A 23,043-nucleotide genomic window follows, 5' to 3' on the forward strand; every position below is an offset into this window, starting at 1 on the left:
GTTATAAACAGCAGAGTGCATGTACCCCTTGAGTCTGTATTTTTGTATCCTTTGGGTAAATACCTAGTAGTGTAATTGCTGGGTCATAGCGTAGTTCTATTTTTAACTTTTTGAGGAAGAGGGACCTTTTGGATGTAGATAAAGATTTGAAAATCACCTGCATACAGATATTAACTGTAATTGAAATTATGGAACTAAATAGACATGCCCCAGCAGAGTGGGCATGGTAAAAAGAGAAAGGACCTACCACCCCAAAAAGACCAAAACTAAATGGATGAATAGAGTAGGAGCTCTCAAGGTAGCCTGAAGTTAGAGGCCAAAGAAACAAGGAAAACCACGGAAGTGGGGCATCTGGGAAGACAAAAGAAGAAAGAGTTTAAAGGAGCGGTTAGTGGTGTATAATGTTAAATGCTCCGAAATGGCCAAATAAGAACAAGGCTGAATTTTATAATTTCATAATTTATAAATTTAAATTGTACTAAAAAATATATAATATAAAATTTAACTATGTAATAGGGAATTTAATTATAATTTATACTTAAAAATTATAATTTATAAAGGTCATTGGTGACTCTCTTAATCAGTTTGAACTACTAGAATAATTTACCATAGACCAAGTAGCTTAAAACAACAAATATTTGTATCTCACAGTTCTGGAGGCTGGAAAGGCCAAGATCAGGGTTCCAGCATGGTTGGGTTCTAATGTGTCCATCTTTTGACTTCTTCACATGGTAGAAAGCAGAGAGCAGAAGCAAACTTTTTGGTGTCTCTCCTTATAAGGGCACTAATCCCATTCATGAGCACTTCACCCTCATGACCTAATGAATTCCCAAAAGCCCACCTCCTAATACCATCACATTGGGGGTTAGGATTTCGGTAGATGCATTTGGAGGGACACACATATTCAATCTATAACAGTGACCTAAGTAATTGTGATGATATAGTGGAAGCAGAACCAAATTGCTGTTGGAAGAGTGAATGAAAAGTGAGAAAGTAGACACTCAAGTAGAGATAATCTTTCAATTGACATTTCTATACTTTTTCTTCTTATCTGCACTGTACTCTCTATTACAGAGTTTGTTGTTTAAGACAGTGTACATCCCAATCAAGATTAAATTTTATGCAGATTTACTATTATTTTTATTTACTAAAAATATGGTTAGAAAAAAATACTCCAGAAAATCTTTAGAATGGGTTACAAAGACCTCTTTGATTTGTCCCTTATATAGCTGAATCCCTTTATCTTCAGTTATTCTTCCCAGCATCTCATCATATTTCCATTCATTTGCCCCAAATGCCAGAGCATCTCATGCTTCCGTGTTTTCACATACAGTGCCTTCTTCTGTATGCACTGCTGTCTCCTTCACATCTTCTATACCTGGCAAACCCCTCCACATGCTTTTAGAATCCATTCATGTCACCTTCTCTGCAAAGCCTCCCCTGACATCCTTCTTCTCCAGTGTGACACAGATGACTTAATACTCACCATGCCTTATATCTGTCTCTTTTATGGCAACTATATAATCTGAATCCAAACACCCTAAGATTTCCTTAAATGACCTCACTACATTTTTTTAGAGAGAGAAAGTGGGGGAGGGGCAGAGGTTGAAGAGAGAGAATTCTAAGCAGTTTCCATGCCTGGCATGGAGTCCAACATAGGGCTCAATCTCACAACCCTGAGACCATGACCTGAGCCAAAATCAAGAGTTGAACATTTAACCAACTAAGCCACCCAGGCTCCCTGACATTTTCTTTCAATAGAGACAAATTTATCAGATAATCATAGCTAGCAAAGCCTTCTTTCTTCATTATTCTCATACTATCTCTGCAAGATAAAAACCACTGGGTCCTATATTTTCTTTAGCAAAGAAAAATCTTATAAAGGCATTTTATGTACAACATCTAAGAACAATTTTTAGGTTATTCCTTATATTAAGCAGGGAAGACTTATGATACCATCAATATCTGAAATGAACTGTGGAACTCACTTCCTTATTAATAAACTTAATATATATATTAATAAACTTAATATAACTTAAAATAAAATTAATTAAAACTAATAGAAATAGTTTTCTTCATCAATTTAATCAACTATGTAGTTTTTCCCATGCCTCACAAATGTGATCAGCTTTCAGGAAATGGTGAGTATGTTACCCCCACATCAAATTTAGAAGCATTATGAGCTAGCATGTTGGAAATATGGAGTTGAGAAACAAGAAGCCCTATAGGAAAGAAGGGTTTGGAACATAATAATGATTTATCTGTGATTCAAGGAATGAAACAGCTCTAATGGCGATGCTGTAACATTGCAAGAGATTAAAAATAAAAATGATAATTTCCCAAACCATCAGCTTTTATTGAATGGGAAATAAAAGTAAAAATAAATAATACAAATTATATAATCTCCAAATTCAGCTAAATAAAGTATTGACAAACTAAAATGAGAGGATAAAAGCTAAAAATATATTATTAATAAAAATCTATGAAAAGGAAATTGTCCTGAATAAATTACAGACACGAGTCAGATAACAAAATTACAAAGAGAATTATGTAAAATATAATAGCCCTGGGAGAGAGCAATATGATCAACTTTGTTAAAACCTATTCAAACCTATTTTGCAGCTCATTATAGAGTAGAAAAGATGATTAAATATGGACATCATCTCAAAATCTGGTGTTTAAAGCATTAAGCCTAGAAACATTTATATTTCTTTTTTTAAATAAATTGAACACAAAACTAGATTTAAAGAATAAGCAGAACAAAATAAATAATGCATCATATTTAGTTAATAATTTTGCTATTTTATCTCTGAACTGAAATCCTGCTCAGGCGTGAAAGCAAATTTCTTCAGAGACTCTGAGAAAGGAAATCAAGTTAGTAACATGGAGTTGGACCAAACATAGACTATGATGTCAAAAGCATTTTTTTTCAGAATCAATAGGTGATGAAAGACATAAAAATCATACAGAGATTTATTTGATCAAAACCATATGCTTCCCAGCCAATACAGCTTTGTAGTAAAACTAGTTAAATTTTGTATGGTCAGTGATCAGAGCATGCCTTTTTCACCACAGAAGTAATTGTTTTTCAGTTTCCAAAATATGGCATGTTAATATTATTTTTTAAATATTTGAATTGGTAATACAGTCACATTATTCAGTATAAAAGCAGTATAGCAGAAAGTCTTCCTTCACTGTCCCTCACCCAGGTATAACCTTTGTGAGTATCTGGTATATCCTTTCAAAGTTTCTTTATAGAGGTAAAAGTGAATATGAATATACGATCTTGTTTCCTACCTCTTTAGACACACAAAATTATATTTTTTTCCAATTCCTCGCCTTGTTTCCATCAGTAAACACATACCTTGGTAAGCATAATATATCAGTAACATTTTCAGATATATTTGGAATAGATTTGAAGGAAAAAAGTAGTCTCATGAATTTCTAATTTCTAAGAATATTTTTATTTATTTCCTGTGTTTTATATTTCTACTTTCCCCTTTTATTCTTGGCAAAGTTAGATTGTTGTTTATCTGTTTATGATTTGTTGAAATAAGACTAATAACACATACTATACATTATATAATACATACATATATATGTATATGTATGTATGTGTGTGTGTATATACATGTGTGTGTGACTTTGATAGGTTTACGCTATAAATTAATTTGCGGAGGGCGCCTGGGTGGCTCAGTCCATTAAGCGACTGCCTTCAGCTCAGGTCATGATCCTGGAGTCCCTGGATCGAGTCCCGCATCGGGCTCCCCGCTCGGCGGGGAGTCTGCTTCTCCCTCTGACCCTCCCCCCTCTCATATGCTCTCTCTCTCTCTCTCATTCTCTCGCTCCCAAATAAATAAATAAAATCTTTAAAAAATTGTTTTAAATTAATTTGGGGAAAATGACTATAATTTCAGTTTTCCCATCCAAGAATAAAGACTCTATCTTAAATTTGCCAAATCTTCTTTTGTCACTTAATAACGTTTTTTTCCATGAATTTTCTCATTAAATTTTTTAAAAATTCTGAACTTTTAAATAGAAGTGTAAAAGTTGAATGAGTATTCTCTTTTTATATTCAGAATGATTCAGACCACCATTGTTTTCCTTTTTCGTTTTTGCAAAACTAAGTTGTTTAGTGAAAGTGTTTTGGGAGTCAGCCAGGTTGCCTTTAGAGCCATATTTTGCCATTTTCTAGCTGTGTAACTTGGGGCAAGCTATTTAATCTCCATGGGCTTCCTTTTCCTCTTTTATAAAATGAGAATGATTGTAATAGTATCTACATCATAGTGTTATTGTGATAGTTAACTGAGTAATAGATCTAACAGGCTAATAATGTTGCATGGTGTAATAAACACACAAAAGTGGTGATGATGATGATGATGATGATGATGATACGGTAGAGCAGTAACTTGAATTGATAACCCTGGCAAGGAATGTGCAAGGTGTGTGTGTGTGTGTGTGTGTGTGTGTGTATGTGTGTGTTTATGTCTGTTTCAATAAACAACTGCTTACTCAAATTTAATTTGCTTCCCTTTAGTTGTCATGAAACTTGCTTTGGATCAGTTGTCCTGTTGCTCAGGCCAAAGATGAAGAAAGCAACCCTGATTCCTCTTTTTCACATACCCTATAATTCACCAGCAAGTCCTGCAGTTCTTCCTTTAAAATAGAACCCAATTCAGACCTCTGCACACCACTGCTAACACTGTGTTCCAAACCAACATCTCTGGCATGATCTGTTTCACCTGCTTCCCCACAAGCCTTCCCACTGCTGAAGTGATTTCTTTAAACTTAAATTAGATCACATTGTTCCACACCCGAAACTTTCTCATGACTTTCCATCGAGTGAAACACAAATTATTTGCAATGGTTTAATGAACCTCTATGATATGATTTCTGCCTTTATCTTCAATACAGATAGCCATTCCTCCTCTCTCAATCCAGCCCAGCCACACTGGCTCTCCTGCTGTTTCTTGAATAGTCATATTCATCCCTACCACAAGATTTTATATTTCCTATTTTTTTAAATCTTGAAATCACTCTCTCTAGATCCAGTATGTACACAGTTTTCTGACTATTCAGATCTCAGCTCAAATATAAGGTTGCCAGATTAGGAAATAAAAACGTAAGATACCTAGTTAAATTTGAATTTCAGATAAATAATAAATTTTATATTCTCATTATGTCTAAAATATTGCATGGGACACATTTATACTAAAAAGTTATTTGTCATTTATCTACAATTTAAATTTTTTTGGTCATCACATATTTTATTTGGCATTCTTGCAATTAGCTCCTCAAAGAGGTCTGGTACCCTGTATCAAATAGGCCCCTCTCTTCCTCTGTCACTCTCTAATCTCCAACCCTGCATTATCTGTCTTTATAGCACTTACCACTACCTGAAGTGTTATTTACTTGTTTATGATTATGGAAAAATCTTCCTGTCTAAAAATGTATATTTCATGAGGACAGAAGATTTGTCTTTTATTATACCTTCTTGCTGATGCCCAGCACGTAATAAATGCGAAAATATATGTATTGAATTGTTAAATGAATAGCACATGGTTATGTCAAAAATGAACATAAATGTTTCTTTCTTACATTTTCTAAACACAGAATATTTCTAGAGAAATACAAAGCTGTTTCCATCACACAGTCTCAGACAATCTAAAAATCAGTGTGAGACTCTTCTCCTAGAGATACGTTCTCAAAGCACAAAAAGAGGTTATCTTTTCCACTTTTATGTTACCCTTATGCAACATCCAGACTCACTTCAGAATCAGTTAAGACTCTTTGCTAGATAAATAAAAACAAATTAAAATGTAAAGCAGAACATTAACTTATAGATATGGGAATTATTAGAGGTCAACATTTTAATTTTACAAATAGAGAGACTGAGTCTCAGAAATAAAAACTAATTTTCCCAAAGCCATGAAGTTGACATATTTGTTTGTACGGTTTACTACCAATTTTCTGCCCACTATGTTATAAGCTCCCTGAAAACAGAAACTTGACCTATTTGGTTGATTGATTGCTTACAGCACCTTGAAGAGTGCTTAACACATAATAGGTGCTCGTATTATAATATGAGCTCAACACATAATATTTGTAGTTGAATGATGAATCAATGAACTGAAATACGACTCCTGTGACTTTTAGCCAAGTGGTCTTCCTTTAAGATATGGCATATTGTTTTATTTAACAATGATGGGCATTTACTGAATTACACCAATTCTTTTATTTAAAAAAAACTAAAGAAAAATTTATTTACCATATTATAAATAAACACCAAGTTTTCAACATTTAATTAAGTCACAATATCCACATATAAAAAGAGGACCCTATCTTTGGAAAGTTTTATTTGACTCAAACCTCACAAAATGATATATGAGAAATTTAAAGCTTTAAATTTTCTTTAATTTGTACAAGAGTAGATTTATGAAATAGAACACTCTAAATTATCCCTGCAAATGAGTGTCTTTGGAGCATATCAAATAATAGTCTGTCTATGTTGGATTTCAGTGGTCATAAAACTTGTTCTCTCTGTCTTGTTAAAAGAACAACTACATTACAGAAGGATTTGGTGATAAGAAAGGATTTTATGAAAGAAAAACAGAGCAAATATTATATCTTCAAATATAAGCCATGTGTCCAGAAGTATAAGTCAGGGGATTTCTGAGTGGACTGGAGACATGTAAGTGACAGAAAAGCATGGACAAAATGGTTTACCTAAATGCCTATAGGGCTGACAGATAAATGAATAAAACAGGAAACCAGTAGAATGTATGTTCTATTTAAAATGGATAGCCTCTTTTCACCAGGAAAAACATGGCTTTAGTGTGGTCAGATTTTTCTTTTTTTTTTTTTTTTTTAGGGAGCCAAAATCACTGATTTTTTTTTTATTATGTTGTGTTAATCACCATGCATTACATCATTAGTTTCTGATGTAGTGTTCTATGATTCATTGTTTGCGTATAACACCCAGTGCTTCATTCAGTACGTGCCCTCTTTAATACCCATGACCAGGCTAACCCATCCCCCCACCCGCCTCCCCTCTAGAACCCTCGGTTTGTTTCTCAGAGTCCATAGTCTCTCATGGTTCGTCTCCCCCTCCGATTCCCCCCGTTCATTTTTCCCTTCCTACTATATTCTTCTTTTTTTTTTAACATATAATGTATTATTTGTTTCAGAGGTACAGGTCTGTGATTCAACACTCTTACACAATCAGCGCTCACCATAGCGCATACCCTCCCCAATGTCTATCACCCAGCCACCCCATCCCTCCCACCCCCCACCACTCCAGCAACCTTGAGTTTGTTTCCTGAGATTAAGAATTCCTCATATCAATAAGATCATATGATACATCTCTTTCTCTGATTGACCTATTTCGCTCAGCATAATACCCTCCAATTCCATCCACGTCGTTGCAAATGGCAAGATTTCATTCCTTTTGATGGTTGCATAATATTCCATTATATATATATATATATATATATATATATATATATATATATATATATATACCACTTCTTCTTTATCCATTCATCTATCAATGGACATCTTGGCTTTTTCCATAGTTTGGCTATTGCGGACATTGCTGCTTTAAACATCGGGGTGCACATACCCTTCAGATCACTACATTTGTATCTTTGGGGTAAATACCCAGTAGTGCAATTGCTGGATCGTACAGTAGCTCTATTTTCAACTGTTTGAGGAACCTCCATACTGTTTTCCAAAGTGGCTGCACCAGCTTGCATTCCCACCAACAGTGTAGGACGGTTCCCCTTTCTCCGCAACCTCGCCAACATCTGTCATTTCCTGACTTGTTAATTCTAGCCATTCTGACTGGTGTGAGGTGGTGTCTCATTGAGGTTTTGATTTGGATTTCCCTGATGCCGAGTGATGTTGAGCACTTTTTCATGTGTCTGTTGGCCATTTGGATGTCTTCTTTGGAAAAATGTCTGTTCATGGCTTCTGCCCATTTCTTGATTGGATTATTTGTTCTTTGGGTGTTGAGTTTGATAAGTTCTTTATAGATTTTGGATATGAGCCCTTTATCTGATATGTCATTTGCAAATATCTTCTCCCATTCTGTCGGTTGTCTTTTGGTTTTGTTGACTGTTTCCTTTGCTGTGCAAAAGCTTTTTATCTTGATGAAGTCCCAATAGTTCTTTTTTGCCCTTGCTTCCCTTGCCTTTGGCATTGTTCTAGGAAGAAGTTGTTGCAGCTGAGGTCGAAGAGGTTGTTGCCTGTGTTCTCCTTTAGGATTTTGATGGACTCCTGTCTCACATTTAGGTCTTTCAACCATTTTGAGTCTATTTTTGCGTTAGTGGTATAGTGTATAGCGGTGCACATAGCTGCCTTCCAAAATCACTGATTTTTTAAAATGTGAAATCTGGTGTTTTATAAATATCATACAAGCCAAACAAAATTGCGGTCATACTCAATATGAATGTCAGAGATAAAATAAACAGAAAAAGAAACTAGAAATTACAGATAACAGAGAGAAAAATAATCACTTTTTAAAATCTAATTAACATAAGTAAAAGATTAGAAAAGTATTACATCCATAAAAAAGAACAAGATGCTATTAATTTGTTTAAACATGAAAAAAACATTTAAAATGAAAAATAGCCAAAAATACAAATTAATGATATGGAAAAAATCAATTAAATAAATGGAAGATAACGTCAAAATAATCTTTCATACATTATAATAAAAAGGCAATATGAGAAAAAAAAATTAGACGATCATGCAAGTCTTTCTTCCATATTATAGGAATTTCAGGAAAAGACAAGTGTGAAAATGGAAAGAAAAATTGTCATATCAGTAATACACGATAATTTCCCAAAACTGTTTGAAATGGGTTCCAGTTTGAAGAGACCCATCAAATGACAAGAGAATAAATTTTAAAAGATACACATATCATTGTGAAATTTCAGAAGACAAGAAATAGAGAATCCCAAGATCTTCAAGTGAACTTCAATAGCCCTTCAATGCAGAACCACAGGTCATAAACATGAAATAGGTATCAGAATGATGTCAGGTTTTTCAGCTGTAATCCCAGATTCTAAAATGCCTTCAAGCCTTCAAAATTCTGAGGGACATTGATTTTCAGTCTACAATTCTAAACCAAGTCAGAATAGTGTGGTGGTAAAATAGTCATTTTCTCACAAGCGAAGATTTAAAAATTTACTTTCTATGCTACTTTAAATCGAGAAAGAAAAATATGTACAAGCCAAAAAACAGGAGATCCAGCAAGAAGAAAGCAAGTAGAATTACCAAATCCATAGGTGTCTTGGAGAGCAACCATTTCAGACTGACAGAGGAGAAGAAAAGTTATGGGAAGAGGAAGGTCTAAGGTATAGATGTGAAGAATGCAAAGAGTTTAGGTTTTCCTGAGGTTAAGTTTTACTAGGATAGGTGTTTTGTTTTGCAAGACAGCTAAAGAGAGGGAGGAAGGGAAAGAGAAGAGCTGAGGCTTGAGGATAATTACAAGAAGTTATGATAATTATAAACCAAAGAATTATGCTAAGGGATAGAAGACCAAAAGTTGGCATAGAAAGCAAATTATAAAACTTTGCATATTGAATCCTCAACTCTCTGCTAGAATCCAAATTGATTCTGTCACTCCATCAGCATATCTGCCTGGGTGCTCTGCAGTTATCTTAACATTTCCAAAAAAGAAGACATTTCCCCAAACATTCTTCTCTTGTAATCCCTCTTTCCATTAAGGGTTTATAATCCAGAAGAATCCTAGAAGTTATGATCCTTGTCTTCCAACCAAAACATACTAGACATACTATAAACATACTCATCTTTCCAGGTGTTGCCTTACTTAAGGTTCTCACCATTTCTTTACTGATGTTTTATAATAGCCTCCTACCTTTGCCCCCTGCTCCTAGTTTCTCATTCTTTCAATGCATGCTCTACATTGATTTTATTATTCCCTAACAAAAACCCTTTAGTAGTTTTTCTGTTGCCATAGAATCAGATTCATCATATCTAGCAAAGTATTTCAACAGAATTTCAATCTGTTAAAGCTTCATCTCCGGTTATTGCAGTCATCCTAAGAAGAATTGACATCTCTTAATATACTCTTTCTTGTCTCCATGTCTAACAAAAGTATCCAAAGACTGAATGGGATTGAGAAGACAATTTGCAAAGAGATTCATCCACTTTTAGCTACAAAGGGCCAGTTCTCATGATTCATGTATTAAATCATTGAACTAAAGGTTATTGGAACAGTGTCAGCACATGTATTCTTCATAGCATCTATGATTTTGGAATTACTATTGTAATTTTACAGATGAATTATTCTCATGAAAGTTAACCATTTTGATCAAGATAAAGAAATAAATGATACAAAAGCCCATGTTAACCAAAATCCCCTGTAAATTAAGAGCTCATGTTTCACAGATGGCATGATCTTATATATAGAAAATCCTAAGGAATCCACTAATAAATGAGTTCAGTAATGTTGCAGTGTAAGTCAAACCCAAAAATCAATTGTATTTCTATACACTAGCAGTAAACAATTCACAAGGGAAATTCAGAAAACAATTATATTTACAGTAGTATCAAAATAAAATATTTACAAATAACCTTAACAGAAAATGTACAAAACTTATACACTATAAACTAAAAAATGTTATTGAAATGGATTAAAGAAGACCTAAATAAATGGAAAGATATCCCATGTTCATGAAAAGACAGTATTATTAAAATGGCAATACTCCTCAAATTTGTCTATTTGGAAATAAGGATTTGCAATCCTTATCAAACTCCCAGTTGCTTTTTCAGAAACAGAAAAGTTTATACTAAAAATCTATATGGAAATGCAAATGACTCTTAATAGCTGAAAATTTTTTGAAAAAGAAGAAAGTTGGAGGACTCATACTTCAAGGTCTCAAAACTTACTACAAAACTGTCATAATGAAGACAGTGTAGTACTGGTATTAAGCTAGACATAGATCAGTGAAATAGAACTGAGTGTCCAGATAACTCCTGACATTTATGACCAATTGATTTTCAACAAGGATGCCTAGACAATTCAATGGGGGAAAATAGTCTTTTCAATAAATAGCACTGATACACTGCCACATGCAAAAGAATGAATAACTCTTACTTCACACATGTACAAAAATTAACTCAAAATGGATCAAATAATAAATATTCGGAGCTAAAACTAAAGAAAGCATGCAAAATCTTCATGGCCTTGAATCAGGCAATAGTTTCTTAGTATGATACCAAAAGCACAAGCAACAGAAAAAAATAATTTGGGCTTCATCAAAATTAAAATCTTTCATACTTCAGAGGACAGTATTGAAAAAGATAATTCACAGAATTCAAGAGAATATTTTCAAATCATATATCTGATTAAGGATGTGTTTTCAGAATATATAAATAACTCTTAAAATTCAATAATAAAAAAACAGTAAAGGAAAGGAAAAAAATTTATAAATAAAAATTAGCAAAGGATGTGAATACACATTTTCCAAAGATTTACTAGTGGCCAATTAGCACATGAAAAGATGTTCAATATCATTAATCATTAGAGAAATACAAATAAAAACCATAATGAAGTATCATTTCACACCTGCTAACATGGTTATAATAAAATTTTTAAAAACCTAGAAAATAACAGGTTTCCATAGGATGTGAAGAAACTGGAACCTGCATACATTGGTGGGAATGTAAAATAGTACAGCTGCTTTGGCAAACAGTTTCACAATTCCTTAGAAAGTTAAGCATAGATGGCCCAGCAATTACACTCATAAGTATTTGCCCAAGAGAATCAAAAACATATCCACACAAAAACTTGTACATGATGTTTATAACTTATTCATATGGCCAAAAGGTGAAAACAACCCAAATGTCCATCAGTAGATGAATGAATACACAAAATGTGGTATACTCATATAATTGATATTACTTGCTCATTGAAGGGAACAAAATGTTGATAATGCTACAGCATGGGTGACCCATGAAAACATGATGCCAAGTGAGAGAAGCCAGACACAAAAAGGCCACAGAATATATGATTCCATTCATATGAGATGTCCAGAATAGCAAATCCATAACAACAAAAAATGGATTAGTGGTTGCCAGAGGCTTTGAAGGTGGGTGATGAAGAATGGGGAGTGATTTGTAATGTACAAGAAGTTTCTTTTGGGAGTGATAAAAATTAGATAATGATAATGGTTGCAAAAAATAGTTAATATCTTAAAAGTCAGTGAATTTTATCTTTCAATAGAGTGAATTTTGTAAGTAAGTAAATTATATCTCAGATTTTTTTGTAAATGGTTCATTTGCTTCATCTTTGTTCTACCAGTGAACCGAATAAACTGTGACTTTGTTGGAGATTCTAAGGGGCGGGGGTATGAATCTGGGAAATAAAATAGTTTTTAGCATCTGACTTTAATAAAAACAAACAAAAAATGGACCTCTTCTTGCAGAGCTAAGAAGTACAGCAAGCATTTCCAGAATGAGCGTTAGGAAATAGGACAGGTGTTGTACGGTTGGACTACAGGGTGTGTATGGGGAGTGCTAAGCAGAGCTTGGGAAAGGACAGACGAATGAATGAAAGGTTAAACGGCCTTTCATGAAAGGATGAAGCAATTTTGACTTTTTAATATGGAACAAGTGGTTTCAAAAACTAGCATTATTTAAGAATCACCTGAGAAACTTTTGAAACTATTCCACTTCCCTCAGTGCTATCACTTCAGAACTGCTGATTCTGTCCATCTCAGAGGGGCTAGGAATCTGTAGTTAAAGTCCCCTCAGGTGATTCTAACGGTGGGTCTCAGAAACGCTTTGGGATGCCATGGCTATTTTGGGAGTGCTGATAAGGAAGGACAGGTTCTGAATGAAAGCCATGGCATTGAGGGTGTGAAGAAAAGAAGAAAGAGAAGGACATTTAGAGAGGCCTAGTAAGATTCATTTCACACGGGTTTTTTTCTACATATTTTTATTAAGCATCCATTCTATATGGAAAACAGGATCTAAAGTGTTGAAATCAATCCTCTTGCAGCCTTTATTCTATTTGACAAAATACAGTATGTATGGAAGAGTAAGAATTTAAATGATAACTTTAAGCTTTCTAGCAAGACTAGCTGGATAGGTGGCCTATGTTGGCCTCATTCATTAAGGAATAAAATAATATTAGGAAACCTTTATGTGTCAGGTGAGGACTTCACACACATTCACTCTTTCATTCCTCACAGTAAGCACATCTGTGTTTTAGAAATGTGGACCTGTGCCACAGGGAGGATGGTGGGCTGCCTCTTGAGCCTTAGCTGGGGGGTTGAGGGGAGAGGTGGGGTAGAGCCAGAATTTGAACCAAATAGTTGACTCCAGAGAGAGACTATAGTAAAGTCAATGCTTTTCTTAGCCAAAATCTCATTTTTATTGGGTTAGTCTATCCCTGACTTCCATCTCTAGGGTCTGCAGTATTTACTCTAGAGAAGACATCCTTCACTTGGAGTCTTCAGATGAATTGCAGGAGGGCCATGAATCCATGAAATAGCATGGAAATTTTTCATGTGAATGCTTACTTGCATTCTTTTTGGAGAGAGAATCCATAACTCCAGTAAAATGAGTTCATGTCAAAAAAAAAAGATTAAAAATATCTCTTCTGTTACCCATTTAACTCATTTTATCACGTCTGATGAAATTTGTAGGAGAATACTTCCTGTGCAAGCATGTGTGGTGACAGTAATTTAGAGTGGAAGCCTCGCTTCCTTGCACACTGCCTCCAACCTCAAGTCTATAGCTGGGTCATCTCCATACAGAGGGAAAGCATGGATCTATTCCTTCACCATGTCACTGAAGTTTTGCTCATCTCTAAACAAATTATTCTAAAATTTCCTTCATTAATTAATCTATTACATGTGCCTGAATGACTTTTCTGAGGTCCTTGACTCACATCTTCTGCACTTGTTTTGTTCTCAGGCTCAGTTCCTGTTGCTATCAAAAAGGGCGCTCCCCTTGAATGAGGGAGTGGTGAGGGTTGAGGAGGCCACATTAGTTGGTCCTTGGATATCTCAGTGGTGTTGTAGTGAAGTACTAAAATTATGAGACTCCATATCAGATTGCTAGAGATTGTTCAGCCATGCTGGTAGTTCCCCTTAGCTCCTACACAACCTTCAGGGCAGAGGAAATGATGCAACCCACAAGGCAGAGGAAATGATGCAACCTGAAAGGGAGAAGAAATGATGCAGACAGGAGGCAGGTTCTGTGGTAATCCCCGGTTGACACATAGCTTTCAGAGTCACAGACTAAGTCCCACTTTGAAGCAGAAGACCTCCAGCTTGTACTTTCTCACTCTCCTGGCTTCTTTGCAATATGTTTGGCTGTGTAAGCTTTTCAAACCAAGAGGCTCCTTGGAGTTAACACTATTTCAAGAGTTGATGGAAAAGCAAAAAAAAGGTTTCAGGGGCATAGAGATGAAAGAAAGACCTTTTTGTAAATCCCCCTTCCTTGTACCATTTCATTCCCTGTTATTTACTCTGGACTGAATGCAAAAATGAAAGCAAGGAAGACAGAAGCACCTACCAAAACTCAGCAATGTGGACAGTTAAATAATGTGCCAATGCCCTCTTCTGTCTTTCCCCAACTGCCAAATAGTACTTTGATCTCTAGTTTTCAGTCAGTTCCTGAAATGCTCTTCTAACTCCATTTTTTCTGTCCTCTCTCAAAGATTTAACCTCCTCCTTACTTCCAGATGCCCTCATATCTTGGTCAACTCTAGAACCACCCACAATCTCCATTTTTTTAAAGATTTTATTTATTTGACACAGAGAGAGAGCACAAGCAGGGGGAGTGGCAGGCAGAGGGAAAGGGAGAAGCAGGCTCCCTGCTGAGCAGGGAACGGGATGTGGGGTTCGATCCCAGGACCCTGGGATCATGACCTGAGCCAAAGACAGACACTTAACTGACTGAGCCACCCAGGCACCCCCCACAATCTCCATTTTAATAACATCTCAATATGCACAATTTCCTACAAAGCTAGCCCCTAATTCCTCCAATGCACAGCTGTCTCTGAGTCCTCCTTTGTTCTTGAATCTTCTGCAGCAATTAAGGAGGGAACTAAAGGGCCATTTTGTGAGTGGAATAGTGCTGATCAGGGGCAAGCAAGATGGAAGAGAGTGCTTACTTTTCTCTAACTTGCTTTGATAGAGCTGCTCCAGGGCTGCATGTGTTACAGTCGCAAGCCTCTTAATAGTAACCAAATTAAACTCTAATTAAAAATAGTTAACTTCTGCTTTATGTTCACTGCGTAGCCGGCATTTTCTTTGACCGCTCTAAGTGCAGTCTGCCATTTAATCCTCTCAACAATCCAGTGAGCTGGACTCCTTTATTATCCCCATTTTAGAGATGAGAAAACTGAGGCTCAGAAGAGTTAAGAATGATCTGTAAAGGTCATACAGGTATTAATTGAGAAAGCCTTGATTCAAATTTAGAACTATTTGATTCCATAGTGAACACACATTAAAAGTATTAGACCACTTTTATGTCAGGTCATATAGTTTTGCCTGCAAATAACAAAAAACCTTAGATGAGATGGGTTAACTATTTCAAATAACAAGAAGATTAGAGTTACACGTTTCCAAGGTTAGTTAAATCATGAGGTCTCCAATGTCAAGACTTGGTTATATTCTCAGAGATGTTTTGCCTTTCTTTTTATGATCATAGGATGGCTGCCATGGTGCCAAACATCATCTCTTCATTTGACAACATCCAAGGGCAGAAAAGAAATGGGGAGGGTATCTCTTCCTTCTCTTCCTACGTGTCTATTTTTATCAGAAAGAAAAATCTTTCCCAGAATTCCCCAGCAAACACTCTTCTAAGTCACGAGTCAGAGCTGGGTCACGTGCCCCATTCTCACTGTTTAATCAATCATGGGCTAAGGACTACCCTGCCTTGTTTAGTCTACCCATGATTCACCCCATGGAGCCCAAGAAGGAATCTACCTACCCTGAGTACATTGCCATCCACCTGAATTCCTAAACAGAATCAGAAGCTATTAATAGGGAAGGACAGGGTAAGTGGCTGTTGTATAGACAACCAACAGTGTCTCCTATGCATTACCTTTTAATTTTGTGCTTCATCTCTCCTGTATTCATCAGGATTTCCTTCACCTATCCAGATTGCTACTCTCCAATGCCAACATGAAAATACACCACAGATTCTATACTTTTGTAACCAATGAGGAGAAAAAAATTTGAAGTATGAAAAATTTGGTGTATTTTAATCAGGTAGAAAATATATGAATCGGGGCACCTGGGTGGCTCAGTTGGTTAAGCGACTGCCTTCAGCTCAGGTCATGATCCTGGAGTCCCAGAATCGAGTCCCGCATCGGGCTCCCTGCTCAGCAGGGAGTCTGCTTCCCCCTCTGACCCTCCCCCTCTCATGCTCTCTCTCTATCATTCTCTCTCTCTCTCAATAAATAAATAAAAATCTTTAAAAAAACAGAAAAGAAAATATGTGAGTCAAATGATAAATATATGACTATTATTCTCAAATAATTATAATGTATATTAAACATTTATATTTATTTATAATGTATATAAAAAATAAATTTATTTATATTTGTTTATTATACATTATATTAAAAAATTATAATGTATAATAAACAAGTCAAAGTACCTTCCAATTTATAATATTTTCACTCTGTTTCACACAACCCCCTTTTACTGCTCTATACAGATATTTCATAGATCTTTATTTTCTCTTAAAAACTTCTTCCTTCTCAAAATTTCTTCACAATCTACCTAGTTTTGTGTCACAATAGTTATTTATGGATGAGAGAGAGTCTCTAATTTTTTCTGTTATTTTCTAAACTTCCACAAAAGAATGTTATTTTTCTGCTCTTTTCCAAACTGGTCAAATATTGTCACAAAATGTAAATTTACCTGAATAATTGAGAGTTGATGTAATTGGGTATGTCATCACATTGAGACATTCTGATTCTAAAAAGTTGATTAATTGGAACCTTCTCAATAAGGAGACTATTTTATGTATGTAATGTGTGTGTGTGTGTGTGTGTGTGTGTGTGTGTGTGTGTGTGTGTGTAACACATGAATCTCTTGCCCCTCTTGAAACCATTTAGGGACAAAGAAGCCTACTGTGATCTTTCATCGCTTGAAGTCCTGGCCCATACATGTCATTGCAACCACATTTATTTTCTTGCTGCTCCTGGAATTTGTCCAGGTTGCCCTGACTCCACTAATCCCCCTTCCTATTTTATTTTAAGGCATACGTTAAAATTTGTTTTTTATGGAAATTTACCTTTTTGGGAGGGCTAGGTACACTATACTTCATTGATGGTACATGATATGGTAGGGATCCCCAAGTCCCCCCCTTCTTCAGGGGGTCTGGGATGGAAACCTCGAGGTTGGGAGATTCTTAGTGTGTTAGGGAATGAATTGGGGCAAGGACTCCCCAGCAGCTGAGGGCCTCTCTATCTTCCTCTTGCTCTTCCTAGGGCTGGTGGACCAGGGGTCTCTTACTCCTTGAAGGCCATGTGAACCATAAGGTCCACCACCCAATTGTAGCCAAATTCATTGTCATACCAGGAAATGAGCTTGATAAAGTGGTCATTGAGAGCAGTGCCAGCCCCAGCATCAAAGGTGGAAGAGTGGGTGTCACTGTTAAAGTTGCAGGAGACAACCTGGTCCTCAGTGGAGGCCAGGATGCCCTTGAGGGGGCCCTCCAATGCCTGCTTCACCACCTTCTTGATGCCATCATATCTGGCAGCTTCCTTCATGTGGCAGGTCAGATCCATGACTGACATTTCAGGGGTGAAGACACAGAAGGCCATGCCAGAGCTTCCTGTTCAGCTAGGGATGACCTTGCCTACAGCCTTGGCAGCACCAGTAGAAGCAGGGATGATGGTCAGGCAGCCCCTCAACCATCATACCACAGTTTCCCAGGGGGGCCATCCACAGTCTTCTGAGTGGCAGTGATGGTGGCATGAATTGTGGTCATGAGTCCCTCCATGATGCTGAAGTTGTCATGGATGACCTTGACCAGAGGAGCCAAGCAGTTTGTTGTGCAGGAAACATTGCTGACAATATTGAGGGACTTGTCAAACTTCTCATGGTTCACACCCATCACAAACATGAGGGCATCAGCAGAAGTGGGAGAGATGATAAACCTCTTGGTCACACCTTCAAGTAAGCCCCAACCTTCTGGTGAAAACCCCGGGAGACTCCAGGACATGCTCAGCACCAGCATCACCTCATTTGATGGGTAGGATCTCAATCCTGGAAGATAGAGATGGGCTTTCCATTAATGGCAAGTTTCCTGTTCTCAGCCTTGACTGTTCCACGGAATTTGTCATGGGTGGAATCATACTGGAACATGTAGACCATATAGTTGAGGTCAATGAGGGGATCACTGATGGTGACAGTATCCACTCTGCCAGAGTTAAAAGCAGACTCAGTGACCAGATGCCTGATATGGGCAAATCCACTTACTCTGACCTTCACCTTCATCTCTCAGGGACACGGCTGGTACTAAACCAGAAGATGTGGCTGTCTGTTGAACCAAGAGGAGCAGACCACATTTTCAGGTTAAAATGAATAGTAGAAATGATCTTGCCAACCTCTTCCATTTTATACACTAGGAAACTTGGACGTGGGTGGAATGAGGCTGCTTGTTCATGGTCATGCAACTCTTTATTGCTTTGAGAGGATTTCTGCTCCCCCAAACCAGATGAGAAGGGATAGGAGAAGGTCATGGAGAGTTAGTGGGGGCAGCAGTGGAGGAGGAGAGGAGCAATCTTAACTAGAGAGGGTAGGAGTCCCAGAATGGATGTCCGGGATGGAGAGAATTTCCAACTCAGGCCCAATGAAACTTGGGTATCATAGACTCAGTGTTTACTTTTCCTTGAGTGTAAATCATCTTCTCACCAACCTGTGGATAATTTCTCTCTAAACAGTGCTCAGCACTTTAAACCACCCCTATCCCAGTTCAGTGCTGCTGGGTAATCTGTCACTAAACCCTGGAGGGTAAGCAATTTTGCTTTCTGCCAAACTCAAATCAAGAAAAAAGCTACATAGGAGATTCCATTACTTGTGTCTCTTTTGGTTGCAAGTGATTGAAATTCTTATTTCAGTTGCATGTTAAGCAATCAGGTTTAAGTAACCAAAAATGCTACCAGGATTCTCACTCACTATCCCTTATCTGTTCTCTGCATATCAGCCTCATTATCTCATATTGATGATGAACTTGGTAAGAACTTCACAGCTTTACCCGCAGAGGAGAACTGACCTCTACTTTCTCTAATTTCATCTTCAAAAAGTATTAGGTCATGAGTACATTCCTCCACCAGAAAAAGAAAAAAAAAAAAAAATCCAAAAGAACTCCAGGGAGGAGGTACCTGGGTGGCTCAGTAAGTTAAGCATCTTCCTTTGGCTCAGGTCATGATCCCAGGGTCCTGGGATCAAGCCTCATGTCGGGCTCCCTGTTCAAAGAGGAGCCTGCTTCTCCCTCTGCTCATGCTCTGTCTCATTTTCTCTCTCTCTCTCTCCCTCAAATAAATAAAATATTAAAAAAGAAAAGAAAAAGAAAAAAGAACCCCAGGGAGGACCTGGGGTATGCAAGACCTCAACAGCTGTCATTCTACTTCTGCAGACCTTCTCAGTAAGGATAGCAGAGGTGGTGCTGAGCAAATAAAATATGAATTGTCTACAGCAAGCTTGCATTCAGGAGACAGTGAGGACAGAGTCCTCCCATTCAGTAACTATTTCTTTAATCTCGTGGGATTATGATACTTTTTCAGGGCTTTAAAAATATATAAGTAGATATAAGTGATACTGGATTACATTAACCAAATAATTGAGAACAAATCTGTTATAGAAAACCAAATAAAACAAATGTAAAATTAGAGCAATAAAAATCAGTCACTTCAAAGGATCTTTTCATTTCAACACAGACATACCATTTTGATTAAAGTTGTGACATTTACTGCAAAATGAACTTTGAATTCCTATAGCATGTCAATAATAAATAAGTATATGTAATTGTTTTTATATTAGTTGCATATAGATTAGTTACATTTGACATAACCTCCCAATATTCTGAATATGGATATACACTCAACAATTTATCATTATAAATTTATAAAATTTATTTTTGTAAGTATTAGAAAACGCAACTCAAAAGAAAATTTAATCATGAATCATAGTGAGTCCTGAAGGTAGTGGTAGCTCCAGCCTTGAGTGTTTTGAAATTTTCCTGACTGGTTTGGACTCTGCCTGATACAAAAGTAAATTTCCCTCCCTCTTCCACTACATGCTGATCTCTGTATTTCCCATTTGTTTAATGTTTACTTAGGCATATCTAAAATTTTACATATCTTTATACTGAAAATTAAACAGAAATGTCTATTTCTTTTTACAGTAATAGATCACATTATTGGCTCAGGTTCTCAGTAACAGGAACAGTATCAAATATAGCTGGTTTAAACAGAAAGGGATTTATTAGAGAGCAATAAGTACCAGAGTTTCTGGAAAAGCCACAGAGACAGATTTGTATTATATGCAGTCCAAACTAAAAGGAGCCAGGAGAAAGACTCATCTACACCACAGACTATTCTAGCAGAAAATCTGCTGCTGAGACTACACAATTGGGCAGCCAGAACACTGAGACTCAACACCTGAACCTATGCCATAGCTGCCCCAGAAGAGCCAAATGTCCCCAGCATCACTCATTAAAGCATCACTGACCTTTCCACATACAACTGTGTCTCACCTTGCTCTTCCTTATCTCATTATGTCAGCCCAGGAGAACCTTGGCCACATCTGGAACCCAAGATTCATGTGAGCTTGGGAAATACAGTTTCTGCCTTTCCAGTCTCACAAGTACACAGAGGCATGCTAAAAAAAAAAAAAAAAAAGTTAGAATAAACCTTGCATAAGCCAACATAGACTATCTGCCTCACAATCTACAATTTGTTGGCAATTTTCTCTTTCCACTTAACAGCTTGATGTTTTTCTGAGTCAGTACACATAAAGCCATGTGATGGTTAATTTTATGTGTCAAATTGGCTAGGCTATAATATCCAGCTGTTTAATCAGACACTAATCAGGGTGTTGCTGTAAAGGTATTTTGTAGATGTGTTAACATCTACAATCAGTTGGCTTTAAGTAAATGCATTACTCTTGATATTGTGGGAGGGAATCATCCAATCAGTTGAAGACTTTTGAGCAAAAATGACAAACGTCTGTCCTAACAAATAAAAGCTCAGGTGCACAATAAATTCTTAATCCTTGACGGTGTAAATCTGACATGGGTGGGGCAGTCCCTCCTCCATATTGTAACTGTGCCATCTGGGACACAGGCCCTCCATGGCCCACATGGTGAGGAAGAGAAGAATGGGAGAAGTCACACGTCTTCCAACTGCCTCCACATGTCGGTCCTTTTGCTTACATTCATAGGCCAGAAGTAGTCGTGTGATCCCAAGCTCATTGCAAGGAAGTTTGGGAAATGTAGATAAGGCTATGGATATTTGAGAACACTAACAGGTTCTGTCATAAAACCTTCCATTGCTGAAGGACGTTTAATTAAACCATGTTAAATTCATGTTTCTTTAAAAAAAAATATATTGTTAATAGGAAGGGAGAAAGGGGAGAGTAGAGGGAGTAAGGAAAGAAGAAAGGATATTCTTTATAGGTTATTTCATTCCTATAGGTTATATTTCCAAATGGAATAATGGGACAAACTATTTTCACATTTTAAGTTTAACAGATACTTGAAAAGTAATTTCTGATAATGTGTAACAGGTTCACTCCTACCAGCAGTAGGAAAGCATTTGTTTCTGCACACCCTCATCATCACTGAATGTTACTAATATTTTAAAAGTTTTTCAATCTGATGATATTTTCAAGTTATAATTGTTTCTATTAGGTATAATATATACTTATTGTTTATATTTCACTTTCTGGAGTTGCCTGTACATACAATTTGCCCATTTCTCTATTTGATGGTAGGATCTTTTCTTACTTTTAGAGAATAGCTTTATTTATTTTATGGCAATTGATCTTCTGTGTATTATTTTGTTGCAGATATGTTCTTGCCGTTATGTACCTTTGTTTTGTTTGTTATCTCTTGCAATCCAGACCTTATTTTTATCTGCTCAGATCCATTACATTTATCCTTTATGACATGTCCTGTTTAATTTAGGAAATTCAGTCAAAACCAAAGTTATAAAAAAATAGTCTGCTATAGTTTTTTCAGATACATTATATTTCCTTTTTCTAATTAGTTTGTTCATTTATCTGAAATTTATTTTTAAATTGTATGAGTTGAATATCACTTTATTTTCTTCCAAATCAATGGTCAAATAGCTAAAAACTTTTATTGAGTAGCCATTCTTTCCTCTGTATAATAGAATAGGGTCTCTAATGTATATTTAATTCCCATATACTGAAGCTTATTTTGGGCCCTCTGTTCAACTCTGTTGCTTTGCTTGGTTATTCCTTTTCTTAATCTGCACATTTATTGCAAATTTTAAAATCTGGGATGAGACAAGTCCCCTTCTATTACATGTAGTCTTCAATATTTTCTTAGCAATGTTATACTTGATTCTTTCATATGGTTGTGGACATCTGTGTTTGTCTCTCCAGTTTCACTTGCCTCTCTTCACCACCCTGTTCTATATCTTAGGAGGCTGGCATCTGTGGACTGCTTCACTCTGAATCTCTTCCCTGTTTCCATTTGGGTTTGGTCAAAGAGAGGCACCCACAGGAGACTGAAGGGCAGATATGGCATTTATTCACTCAGCTCCTTCCCAGCAGGACTACCAGTCCTCAGTAGCTTCCATCCAATGGGCCAAGGTTCTTGTGGGGTGGTCCTTTCCTACAGCTAGAGTTAGAACTCTCTGGTTGCTAGTCCCTCCCCTTTCTCATTGGTTAAAGACTCATGATGGTAATGTGAGTCTCGGGCTTTACCATTTCCTGCAGGTTCCACTTCACCCTACCAAAAACTTCATAAATCATCCCTTTATTAAACTTCCTTCAATTACTCCCTTTGAAATTT

General features: G+C 36.6%; 1 long non-coding RNA gene across 2 annotated transcripts in view; it reads right to left on the minus strand.

The window, feature by feature from the left end:
• Positions 1–220: 220 nt before the first annotated feature.
• Positions 221–23,043, minus strand: part of LOC113938285 — a 38,026-nt gene continuing 15,203 nt past the window's right edge. For both annotated transcript variants that reach the window (XR_003524876.1, XR_003524875.1), the window contains 2 exons: positions 20,758–20,882; positions 221–351 (listed from right to left, as the gene is read on the minus strand). This is a non-coding gene — a long non-coding RNA (uncharacterized LOC113938285). The remainder of the gene's footprint in view (positions 352–20,757; positions 20,883–23,043) is intronic.

Source organism: Zalophus californianus, chromosome 8 (assembly GCF_009762305.2).
Source record: "Zalophus californianus isolate mZalCal1 chromosome 8, mZalCal1.pri.v2, whole genome shotgun sequence".
NCBI classification, from domain to species: Eukaryota; Metazoa; Chordata; class Mammalia; order Carnivora; family Otariidae; genus Zalophus; species Zalophus californianus.